Source organism: Onychostruthus taczanowskii, unplaced genomic scaffold (genome assembly GCF_017590055.1).
Source record: "Onychostruthus taczanowskii isolate IOZ18803 unplaced genomic scaffold, ASM1759005v1 scaffold12, whole genome shotgun sequence".
NCBI classification, from domain to species: Eukaryota; Metazoa; Chordata; class Aves; order Passeriformes; family Passeridae; genus Onychostruthus; species Onychostruthus taczanowskii.
The window spans coordinates 8,629,183-8,642,357 of record NW_024498351.1 but is presented as its reverse complement, the minus strand read 5'-3'; positions in this window follow the sequence as shown (position 1 = coordinate 8,642,357).

Sequence of the window (13,175 nt, the reverse complement as noted above, 5' to 3'; positions counted from 1 at the left end):
GTCTTTACAAGCTTTGCTCTGCACTCCTCTTTTGCTTTTCAGTTACAGCCCTTTGTATTTCCTTTGGGCTGTGCTGGTGCAATATTCTCAGTGCTCTACCTCATGTTCCACTTGTTTCTACCAAAGCAAGAGGAAATAATTCTTTTGTTTCATATGCATATAATTTCAAAACCATCAGATAAGCTCCTTATTTAGTGGGCTTTCTCACCAGTCTCCTTGCTCAGGACTCCTTGTCTGCCCCATTACAAAGTTTCCAGTGAAACTAAGTTGATCCTAAAATAATCTTACTTGGTCTGAAACCCCATGCACAGCGGTACTGCCAGCTGCATAATTAATGAGTAACTGGCTGGATATTCTGTGGTGATAACTGAGGAAATAAGTGTATAATGGTCCTTAAGTTGAGGTCTTTGAGAAAGCATTGATTATGCACTGACCTTTCATGGATTTTATTGGAGAATTTCCTTTTGAAGTAAGGATGTGTTCCTGAATCAGGGTGGCTCCTGTTCTGAAATTGCTCAAGATCTGACAACCTGCAGCATTGATGATATATTGAGTTGTCTGTAAAAAGAAGATAGCTTGGCTACCACAAGTATTCTTAGTCACAAATTAGCCATGGCTTGTGTGAGCTAATTCACTGTATATTTGAGAGCACAAGCATTGCACAGTAAATTAGCTCGTATGGAGACCTAATCTGCCACAGACTAACTGCTTCTGATGCCCAAACTTCTGGTTTATGCTCCTTATAAGTCCATGACCTTCGAGCTGTACTTCAAAAGCAGCTTAATGGGGAGGCATTTGTGAGAGGCCAAAATGCAGAAGTGTTCTTTGAGGAAGCAGTTGGGTAGTTTTATTATTGCACCTTTTTGGTAGTGTTCCCGTCTTGTGAAAGATCTGAAACAACATTGCATGGTGATTGGATTTGGTTTTGTAGCTAAGAATTGATTTCAACAGATGTCAGATCACTCTTGGAATTTTAAATATAAATTTTAAAACATAAATAAAACTGAAATCAGTATAAGGGAGAACCGACAGTTAAATGGTAATAACAACTTTTTTTTTTTGTTTATTGGAGTAACTCTAGAAAGTATATAATGAATTTTATATACATCCAGAATTAGTAACATCAAAGATGATTCTGTGTATGAATGGTGATACAGTCCTTGTCTTAAAACTGCATTAAAAAAAGGAAGTAAGTGAAGAAGGCAGCTGTAGAAGTAGTGCAACTCTTTTTCCCTTTGCCAGATAACAATGCATGGAAACTTAAGAGACTGACTCAAAGGCAAATACTTGAATATTGTGACACTGATAATAAAACTTTTTAAAGTCTGTGTTTAAAATTGCCACTTTCCCTTAGGCATGTTCCTGTCAAATTCCAAACCTATTGAGGAGTATATTATAAACCAATAAAAACCTGTAATTCTCTTTCATTTTGCAGTTTTCCTCTAACACTAATTTTTTATAAAGACTAAATATATAATATATATAACTCATAAAGACTAAAACTAATGTTATATATATTATAACTAATAAAAATGAAATATTTTTCTGTTGAAGGAGAAGGGAGAGGAGAGGAAAGGAAAAGAAGGCTTCAGTGGTACTAGGTACAGTCTTAGAAAAACTTATTTTAAGCTTTACTACCTTTAAAGTACCATCAAATTAGAGCCCATATCTTGATGTTGACACTATGAACCAAAATATCCTACCCTTGCATCATCAGAGTGATATCAGAAAGCTCTAGAATTTTCTGTAACCTGAGTCTGCTCATGCAGTTATATTCAGATGTTTCCTTATTTCTCTGCATATCTGAGTGTGTGTGTGCACGCTCACGAATGATTTGCAGTTTTTTATACTGGTGCCAGCTCTAAGGAAATTTTAAGAGTTAATACTTGCTCTCCTGAAAAGAAAACTTTTCTTTTTTTCCCCGCCTAGCTCAACTGAAAAATGCGCATTAATATTGGATTAAATTCTGAATAGGTTGTTTTATTTTATTTTGCTCTTGTCATAGTCACTATTTGGTAGCCCCCTGCATTACCTAACTGCATGCACTGAATCTTCTTCTCATTGTTGTTTATCACTGTTGATCTATTAGAAGGAATTCAAAGTTAGTCATTAGCAAACACCAGCCATACTTTCTTGCTTATACAGTATGTAGTTTTCAGCAGTGGGAGGAAAATTCCCTGACAGAATTGTCTGCTCTTTGAATGCTGCCCATAGAGAGGCAAGAAGGAGAGAAAGATTCTCTGAACAAAAGAAGCAAATCTGCTTTGACAGCTGCCAGTGTAGCAGTGCAGACCACACCACTTCAAAGCCGTGGTGCTCTCTCCCATCAGCATCACTATTGGTGCTGCTGGGCTTTCTCTGGTCACTCCACAGGGACAGGATAAGCACCTGAATTCTCAAGTATTTTCTATTATTCTCACTTCCTCCTGGCTCAGGTGAAGACGTGGGGCAGAACTGTTATCTGCAGCCGTCCCTCACTGACAGAGGCAGGTAAATTTGTAAGCCTGGTCTGTCAGCTAGTGATAAAGACTGTCTCTGGGCAGGCAAATAAATGACAGGTCCAGGACATGAACACTAATAATGAAAACATTTTTTAACCAATATAGCTGACGTCAATAATAATCTATAGTCAGCTACCTAATAGAAAACATAATTTTTAATGTGAAATAGTTGTATTTTCTATTCTTCCCTTTTCCGTCTTGTGTGAGGATAAGAAATGTTTACTGGCAATTAATTCTTTGAGTGACTCTCCCAGTCTTCATAACTGTGTAAGGTGAGAAACTACAACACAAGCTGCCAAAATTGTGCAGTGAGCCATGTCTACTGGCTCTTTAAGTCCTTGTAGTGAAGTTATCAAGGCAGAAGTGAAAAACAACCTAATGTCTTCTGAAGGAGCAAACACTGCAATGGATTCACATTACATCACTGTCATGCTTATGAAATATAAGAGAGACACAGAGCATTTGTCTCTTTCATCAACTAACTCAGCTCTCTCAACATTGCTGGTGGCAGGAAAGCAGGTTGAAAAAGAAAAAAAAAAAGAAAGAACAGCGAATGAATTTTAACTGTCTGTGTGGCTGAGCTTATTCTTTGACAGGCCTTCTTATTTTCCAGTGTACTTTTTCAGTATTTTAAACACCATTGTGAATGGGCTGGCTATCCCAGAAAACAGAGATCAATATGAGGGGCAAAAATAAGGGAGGGCAAGGCTCTGATTCAGTTTGTTATTACTAAGTATACATATGTAAAAGCGGGGTAAGTTTAACTGGCATATTATTCAGACTGCAGAGGGCAAAAATGACACTCATTCCTTTAGTGGCAACAGCTAAGGAAATCCAAGGTGATCTGAATTACCTTCTGTGAGATATGCTAGTAAGTAGAATAAATATTTAAAAACCCACACATCACAGCATGAAGTATAAACAGAATCTTAGAACATTTTGGGTTCGAAGGGACCTTTAAAGGCTATCTCTTGTCCAATGTCCCTACAATGAGCAGGAACATCTTCAACTGGAACAGGTTGCTCAGAGCTCCATCCAGCCTGACCTTGAAGTAAAGATGAGTAACGTGAACAGCTTGAAATTGTTAGTACCTGGTGTCTTTCACTGTAGTGAAAAGCTGCATAGCATGTCTCTCCTGCTTGGTGCTTGAGACTCTCACGCTATCAGAGATTCAGGTTTGTAAATCTCCATGCACCAGCTTGCACTGGATCCACCCCTGGGTGGAGAGGTGTATCCTTGCTTTGCATGTGGGCTTTGGTATTCCTGCACCATGTTCCTCCCACTCTTTCAGTTCTAGTGTTAGTGGCAACACCTTCTGTCTCTGTACACACTAAATCAATATATGTCTCTGCAACCAAGAGGCTGACAGGAAAATGTAACTAATCTTGACAGAGCCTTCCTGCGTTCCACTGCTCAGAGGTGTTACTTGGAATAAGGATCATCGCTGCTTTTTTGCTTGATGTTAATAATGACTTGGAAATAGATTGTCACATGAAATTTATTATAAATAAAAATGTATTTTCCAGTGTTAAGTGTTATCCATGTTTTCTAGATCATGAATATAGGGAAAAAATTTGCTAAGGAAAAAGAGAGTGGTTTCCTGCAGAAAAAAGGAAAATGTATGGCAAAGCTTTATTTTATCTTGATTTTGATAAATCTTATCTTTGATTTTATCTGAGGGGTACAGTGCTGTTTGTTTCTGTATAAAATGGTTATGTTTGTGTTGTGGTTTAAATGTGTTTTGAATTGGGTTTAATACATCACATTCAGCTCAGAGTTGTGCTGTGTGTAATAGCAAAGTGACCTGTGTGTGCAGGAATACTGCCTGCTTATTGTAACACACCTGGGACTCTCTTGGGGCTTACACAATATTTTGTGTTTCTGGATTTAATCTTTCAAGAAAACTAGCATTTTTCTGCACTTGGCATGCTTAGAATGTGTGGAAAGAATATTCAACATTTGATGTGTCATGTAAATAACATGTATTGTTAGTAGATGTCAGGCCAGTGTGATACAGGGTACAATGGAAACTGAAAAGGTATAGCTTGGAGCTCCTTTTTTTGCCTTGGGATTCAGGAGATGTAGGTAAGCTTGGGGATTTTTTGTTTGGGTTTTTGTTTCTTTGTTTGTTTTCTATTTCATATATTATCTGTGTGCCTGAGTGCTGCTTTTGAATCCAGGACTTGTTTTAATACCAAGATAAATGCAAGTATTCACGTTACCCTTGCAGGGCTTTGTGCTTAAGCTTTTTATCTGTGAAACAAAGATGTTGAATAATGGCTCACCTTGTAGGCATTATAAGGACAAATTCTCTAGCCTTTGAGGTAGAGGTACAGGGATAACTTCAGGTTTTGGCTTGTAAGCATTTTTAATGTTATGTATAATGAAAGGTTGGTTGTCTTAAACTGTATTCTTTGGGGAAAAAATAGTGGTTAAGAGCACAGAGATAATCTTAATTTACACCACCCTTGTATTCAAATCCAAAGGAATCTGCAGCTATGAAGTGTAACATGTTTATTCACCATGCTGTGATCAAAACATAGGCTTGGGACAAGGCATATAAGATGAGCTGGCAGGGTGTGTGACTGAGCACAGGAACAGAGATGGGGCAGGTCTGAATTGCCTCTGGTCAGCTGTAATCAGGAACAACTCACAGTCCTTTCCCAAACATAATTATCTATGCTACCTCTTTTTTGGGACCAAAAGGATTGTTTTAGCTTCAGCAAATATGCCATGCAGAGCTCCCCACTGGAGACTGCACTAAGTGTATTTAGAGCCCATTTCCAGCTGTGTGTTTTGATTACTATTGACTGAATCACAAACCTCACGTGGTTAGTGGCTGAGGCAAGTTTATCATGGAAAGTGATTAACTTTGGATTGTGCCCCACAGTACAAACACAAGTAAACCCTCCCTTCATCCCACCACGTGTGCAATTTCCATGAATATATATTTGTATCTTTCTAGACTTTTTTACGTCTTGACATATGAAGAGAGAGCACAAATCTCATCTCTGAAAATTGTATGCCAAGAGAAACAGCAATACACTCTACCTCCTAGCCCTAGTTTGCCATGATTATTTCAAAATATCAAATTCATCCAGAAACCAAAATATAGATCTATTTTGTGAGGAAAAGAAAACATAATCCATTTTTCTTTCAAAGCAAAGGACAGCATGAGACTCAAGTCATGATTACATTTTTTTACTTGTTTAGAGCTTTCATTTTCACTGTTTAGGTTCTTTTCTATGGTAGCAGAATGTTACTGTTCATTAATCCAAATTCTAGTTGTGGCTGTAGTACAATTAATCAGTAGCTGGAGATAAAAGTAATTGCGTATTTCTGATTTTCCTAATTTGTTAGAGCACTTTTGGCAGTTACTGTTAGCTGAGCAAGAGCTGTGTTCTCAGAAATTATTCACTGGGGTATATTCCAGTCATAAAGATGCAGTTCTGGGTCATCTAAAGGGTGTGCTGAAATGAAGTGAGGGAAGCATATAAAAGTTGCTGCTGAAAAATAAACTTACTGAACCAAAATTAATATGGTGTTCAGAAGAAGGATTTTTAAAAATGTCTATCTTTAAACATTAACTTCCCATGGATCAATGACTGTTTCCATGATATCTCATGAAGTAACATCAGCTATTTTTTGTTTATTATTTCATAAAAAGAATTATTTCACAAAAATACTGAAATTAATTTTATGAGGTACCCTATTTTTTGAATTTGTAAACTTTACTGAACAATATTTATATTAAAATTATAGAAACCAAATTTTATTAATCTACTAAACTGTGGAGATCACCTCTCTTATTTGTGTAAAAAATTCTGTTAATCATTAGTAAGATTTTGCTGTGAATTTGATGCCATATGTTAGGTGTAGGTATCAAATATGGAAAGGACCCTCCAGAGAAAGGATCTATGAAATTTCCTCTCCAAAGACTTTATAATGCTGACAAAACAGGTTTTTGGTTCTTTTGGGGTTTTTTTGGTTTTTCTTTTTTTTTTCCCCAGATCCTCATTTGAAATAGATTATATCAGAGCTAGGATTACTTGATAACTTTTTTAGCCAGATTCTAAAAATCTTTCAAGAATGTGATGGCAGAAGGACTTCAAAAATTCCTGCAAAAGAAATTCTATACTTGTGTAAATAATTCTGACTGCTTGTTTGCTAAAGGAGAATTGCTATAAACTTGCATTTCTTTCACTTTGCCATCTATTTTTATAGCTGTAACTTGTTCCTAACTCCCTTTGTGTGGCAACATCATTTTGTGGTGCAGAAAGAAAGTAATTTGCTACAACTGAAAAGCACCTTAAGACGCTTTACGAACTTCCAGCTTCACATGGAACTCTGTGCATTAAACAATTACATCAGATTTTAATCTTTGTCCCTTGCCCATGACTTCTGAGGAAATTGTAATAATTTATGCCCAGTTTGCCGTGCCATTCAGTGGAGTGCAGAACATGTGATAATTCTCTTTCTGTGTCCTGCATGGATATATTCTGAACAGATGTTGCAGTAAGATTAGTGGCCTTATTATTGCAATCCACACATGATGATTGCTGCGGTTCCTTTTTCCGTAGAGCTGTCCACAATTTTCACAAGTTCTTTGGAAGTGCCTGAATATAGTGTAATATTCATGAGGTAAGGCAATTTTAGTTACTACATCTGTAGTATGAAAGAGGAGTTCTTTATTTGGAGAGCTGAAAAACTTGTGTTCATGTTGGGCAAGAAGATGTTTTTTCCAAAGAAGTTTGATTTTCGATCTCGGTATCCTAAAACAACTCTCTGGGATTTTGAGGTGATTCACAAAATCTCAATCAACCTCTTGTTGAGGAAATAAATATCCATTCCAAAACGGTGCATAAAAACTTTTAAGGAAAATGTTGAGTGGGGGATTGCACAGATTGGAAAGCACTGAATGCAAGCACAGAATCTGGAGGACTCTAAATTTGGGTGATCTCGTGAATCCTTTTATTCAAAAAATGTGGAGCTCCTGCTGCACTTTGTGGATCAGCATACTTCTCTGATCTGTATTATTTTGCCCCCTAAACGACACCAAAAGAAACAGATTCTAAAACTGGAATGTTTTGAAGTAGTGCTCTAATGTGTAGACAAATATCAGTTCTGCAGCCTGAAGCTCCTCGGTCTTACTTGTGATACAAATACTTGAAAAAAGGAAGGTCCTCATTGTAGTATCCTCTCTTGTTTCAGATCCTAAAGATTTCTAGACAAAGATATGAAATCTATCAAAATTTTCTGCTTTCACACGCGCAAGTACTTTATGCATTTGTTGCATTAAAAAGGCACGGACAATACAAAGGTATTTGAAGATACTTCATGTTAGGTTGATTTCACAGGTTCTACTGCAATTGCTGAAGGTTTGTCTTTGACGGAACTTTTGCTAATTCTTTGTGCTGTTTCTTTTTTTCCCCATGTCACTATCACATTCAGATTTATTCAAGTTTTATTCTAGATTACCATATAACACAAAAAGTCAAGTTTATTTAAACTAGCAAAGCAAGTCATCACAGTATGAAAGAATGCTTGTAGGGAATATTAAAAACAAGACAATTTTCAAAACAACCTTTATGAAAAGTTCATATTAGAAGCATACTAAAACACACCTGGATTCCCTGGATCCTGTAGAACTGATTGAGACAACTCAGAGGGATCCTAAAAAGGAATGAGATGGTTTTTCTCTCTGATGTAATGGATGAAATAGAAACAAAGGAGGGAGAAGAAGCTTACAAGCCAGGAAGCATTCCTTTGTGGCAGGAGTCAGGCTGTCTGGGAGCCAGCATCCCGGCTTCTCTCTTAAATGCCCTGGTGTCTTGGGAATGCAAGACATGGCAAAACCTGGCATTTCCTTTGTTTGTCTGTTCTTGCAGATAAGACTCTTCTGTGAGGAATTCCATCTCTTGTGTATTTCCTGCTTGGGAGATGTGATCTGAATGTCTATACAAAAAATAAGCACTGTAGATATCCACATGCACTGAATGCAAAAAGTGAACTGGAATAATTTTTTAAACTAATCTAAGATAATGTCTGGACATTTTTGTATCTGGTCTGCTAATAAAGGCTTTTAGAGTCCAATGCAATGGTTTCGATTCTGTTCACATTTGTTGCTTGTCACACTGGGTTTATGACACCCCTGCCACACACATGGCAATCAGTTAACTAAATTTTTTTCTTACACAGACATATCATATTTCAATCTTCATTTTCGTGGTCTCATTTTTAAGGGATTATCTATCCCTGTGATGATTCAGTTATCTGAAGACAACTGTGTGAGGTCATTATGGATAACAAGTTTGCTTTCATCTGTTGAATCAAGTCCTTCTCAACCCATATTTAGTAGGAAAATCGCAGACAGACCTCAGAGCAACAAACTATAGCAAATATCATTTAGTAACAAAGCCAGAAAGAAATTTCAGCAACTAAAGCTAGAGGTGTACAACACTAAAACCCTCTAGAAATTCACAGTAAAACCTCACTTGACTCTTCAGCCTGCTGAAAAGCCGGGTTATATTTCATCTGACTGAGAAGAAATTAAAATATTTATCTTTATTTATTTGGATATTAATGGACATGGGGCCCTGAGAAAAATACCTCTTTCTTTTAGAATCTTAAAATTCATACAGGTTACAGATCACAAAGTGCATTCCCTTGGTGTGTAGATTTATGGTAAGAAAAACACATAAATGATACATTACATAGCTAGTGGGTTTTTTCTTTTTTCTTTTTTCTTTTTTTTTGAAAGCAGCTACTATATTTAATGTCTTTTACTTTTTTACTTTTCATTGCTCCTTTAGGTTAGTGTTTTTTAGAACAACCACAGTTAGACTGTTGGCATCTACACTCCAAGTTTCATGTAGCATGGGTGAACAATTTTCAGCTAGTGCTTAGGTAAATTTTTTTTTAACTTGCCAAATGGTCCTACTTTCATTCTAGTTAGCTTTTTGGCAGAGGGATTTGATTAGCTATGAACCTACCATCATTACTTGTGTCAGTAATGAAAGGCTTGCCAAGGCTTTAATACCACCGATTTCTGTATTTTAGAATTTGCTGGATGGCAACTGTCCTAAAGGATGTTCCAGAATCTTGCAAGGGAATTATTTTGATTTACCATCTTGGCTTAGTGCAGATGATGCTTACTATGTGGGAACTGGCAGATGTATGTGAGAAGGCATAACTTGGCTTGCCAAACAGTTTAGAGCACTTTACTGGGTAGAGATACAGAATGTCTGTGTGTGCCACCCAGCCTAGAAACCAGGCTAGAAACCAGATAATGCCCTTAGGAACAATCTATGGATGACACAAGTGGGTTTCATTCAGATAAACTTGTTGTTCTCTTCAAAAACAATAGTGAATTTTTAGGATTAGTTTCCTGGCTTAAAATGGTATTAGCAGAGTCTTTGCAGTAGGATAGATTTAGTATAAATGTTTTTGTGGTTAATTTTATTGTTAATGGGGAGATAAACCTCTCTCAGTGAGAATGACTGATGAAAAGACCGAGTGAGATTTCCAGAATCTGATGTTATTGAGTTAGTTTCCAGATCCTTGGGTACTCTTCGGCTATGAGTTGTCTCATATTATGAGCAATTTAACATAGAAGTCCCTTCTGGCAAAGTGCTTACAAGTAGTTAATATATAAATAATTCCACATTCTGAAGCATGTGGAACTTTGGAAGCTAGTGGGCCAGGGAGTTCCATCCTGGGGTCCCTTCTTTGTGTGCAGATGCCTGGTAGTACTGCAAACTGCATCACTATGAAACAATTTTTGGCTGCAATGAGCCAGTTGTAACCACCTCATTAGACAGCATTTTTGTCTCAACTTCCATGAAGTTATTCCTGCGTATTGGATTGGGGAGCTAAGATATTAGTCTATGTGGCTTGGGCAGAATTGAAGGAAGGGTGTTATTAGCAGTGCTGCTATAAACTACCCCATTTTAGTGCTTAGATCTGCACTATTGTTTTGGCCAAAGCTATCTGGAAATATGTTCAACTTTGGCAGATGGAAGCTGATACATTCTCAACTCTGCTGCAGATACTCATTGTGGGAATGGAATTTCATCCTTGACCAAATATTTCTCAAAAACACTCCGGCAAATAATGAGGAATTCTAAGCAAACAATAGATCAAAAAGTTCCTACGATTTTGGGAATGAGAAGGCTGTTTTTTGCTTTTTACTAGAAGATGTAAAATTTAGAACCAAATGCACATTTGGTTTTGCATTTTAGCAGCCATGCATGGTAGCACTCCAATTTGATATTGCAGTCACTGAAGATTAAGTTTGAAGTTGATAACCAGAAAGCAAGTCTTGGGTTATATGCAGACTCCTATAAAGCAAGCCACTTATGCAAATATACACTTTATTAATTCTTTAAGAGGGACCATAGGAGACAGGGAGTACCTTCCAACATTCCCTATTTCTTGAATTTTTTATACAGCTGAAGTAGAAAGCTTTTCCCTACTTAGCAAAATAATACAAAATTCAAATTTCTGAAATGTTTCAAGAGAAGTGAACCACAGAAACAATAGTTATTTTGTATAAATTTATGATATTGCTTTGAAATTATGTGATATTCATGCAGGACTCACTTTTATTTTGAGATCAGATAGAACAGCTGCTGCAAGAAATTTCATTTGGTTTTACATGTAGCATTTTAAAAACCTTCTGCACTAATAGTATGGAGTTATAAAAGTGCTTGAAAACCTAAGTTATCACTTAGCTTGTAAACAGCTCTACTGTCAAAGTGTTTTGAAGATACCTCACTTGATTTAACAATTAAGCTCAAGATTGAACTTAGGTTCTAGCCCATCATGGGTTCATGAGACATAAAGTACAACGTACAAAATTTCCTTTTAGAGGATTTTAACATATAGGTCAACAGCTGAAGGTCCCTAGTTGTTGAAAGACAGAAATAATCTGTGTCTGTGGGTTAGAAAGTCATAATAGTACTCTTCTTTTCTTGGTCTATATTAATAATTTGGCACTCAGTACCACTACTGTCAGTGTTCTGACCTGCAAATGTTCTTGCATAAAGAGAACCCATGGAAAAGTTCCTAAACAGCTTCTCTTCCACCAGCTGCAATGTGCATTGGGTTAAAGAATTTTTTTTCTCATGAAAATACATGGTGGTGGCTATAAAATCCTGGCAACTTTATGCCAGTAAGACTATTGCATTTACCAGATGCAGCATCTGCCTTCCTTGGCCTTGGATAAGAGCTTTCAACAACTGAGTTTTCTAGTTGCATATGCCATGTATTGTTTTTTTGGAAGGGGTACTCAGAGATAGTTTGTATTTCCCAAGATGGTCTGTACCATCAGAAAACCAGCTGTCACCATTGATCATAATTCTGGTGGGGTTTGTTATGTGGCTTTTTTTTTCCTTTTAACTCTGATAAAATGTCAATAGTGATGCATATCCTGAGTAAGCTGGCTATATATGCACCTATGCATCTATTTCTCTCGAGAATATCTCGCAAGAAAAAGATTTTCTGTCATCTGTGGTTGCTCAGCAAAATTGTCAGAGGGTTGTACAAAGTTGGTTACAAATTACTCCGAAGTAAATGATATAAAGCTTGCAGAATCCAATCAGTAAATGTCAAAACCTAGGGACCAGTTTGAAATGAGATAAATAAAGTTAATTACCAACCTCATTAATTCAGGTGATTTTAGGAGGATTGTCTCCATGGCAATGCAGTTTGTGAATAATTATTATGATTAATAGATTTGATGAAAATACAATGTTTTGCCTACTTTTATTGGCTACTGTAGAAGTGGTTGGTGTCACTCTGTGGTTTTAAATTGATCTGTGGATTAACTGTCAAGCAATTAATAATTCTCTTAGGTATCTATCACTTTTATTAGATTCAAGACTATTAAATGAAAACAAAAGATCATCATTTTCAAGGGAGGCATCCACTGAGTTTTCAAAGCATGGTTAACATTATGACAGGGAGAACAGACAAGCTCGTTAAGGAGTGGTGGGGTAGTGGTCAACATGAAATACAGCTGAATAACTTCACATGCTTGACAATCTTATGGGTTGGTTTAGGATTTTTCCAGTTACCTTGGTATCCTCTTTATTCCTTTCATTGCTGCCTGAAATCCTAGTTCTGGCTGTATCAAAAACACAGGATGCTAACCTTGTATGCCTATACTTTGGGGATAAAGCTGGCTGTACTTCAGCAGGAAATCCAGAAACTATGGCCTCTGGGTGGAGACTGATGGAGTGTCTGTCTGTCATTCTGTGACCTTCTGCCTTCCCTTTGAATGGCAGCCCTTTGTTCATCCTCTCTGCTAGAGTCATTCCCAAGGGAAAACCCTTGCACACTCACACCCACACTACAGTGAGCCAAAAAAGGGAAGAACGGGACAGAGCAGTAGCCTCAAGTCTTGTGCCATCACTTGATTATGTGATTATGCTAGAAGGGGAAAAAATGGATTAAATGTGGTTCTGTAGCCAAAATGATCCTTCTCCTCCTCCATACCATCTGCATCATCTGAGAGCCAGGCTGTTTTGAGTTACAGAAATTTGAATTAACTATCTCAGACAGTACTTGTTTTCAGCCTTCTAAATTTTGACAAAATTTCTCACTTTAGCAGGCAAAAATGATAAAAGAAGCACAAATATCTGGCTTCCAAAATGTCAAAGAAAGGGAGCAAAT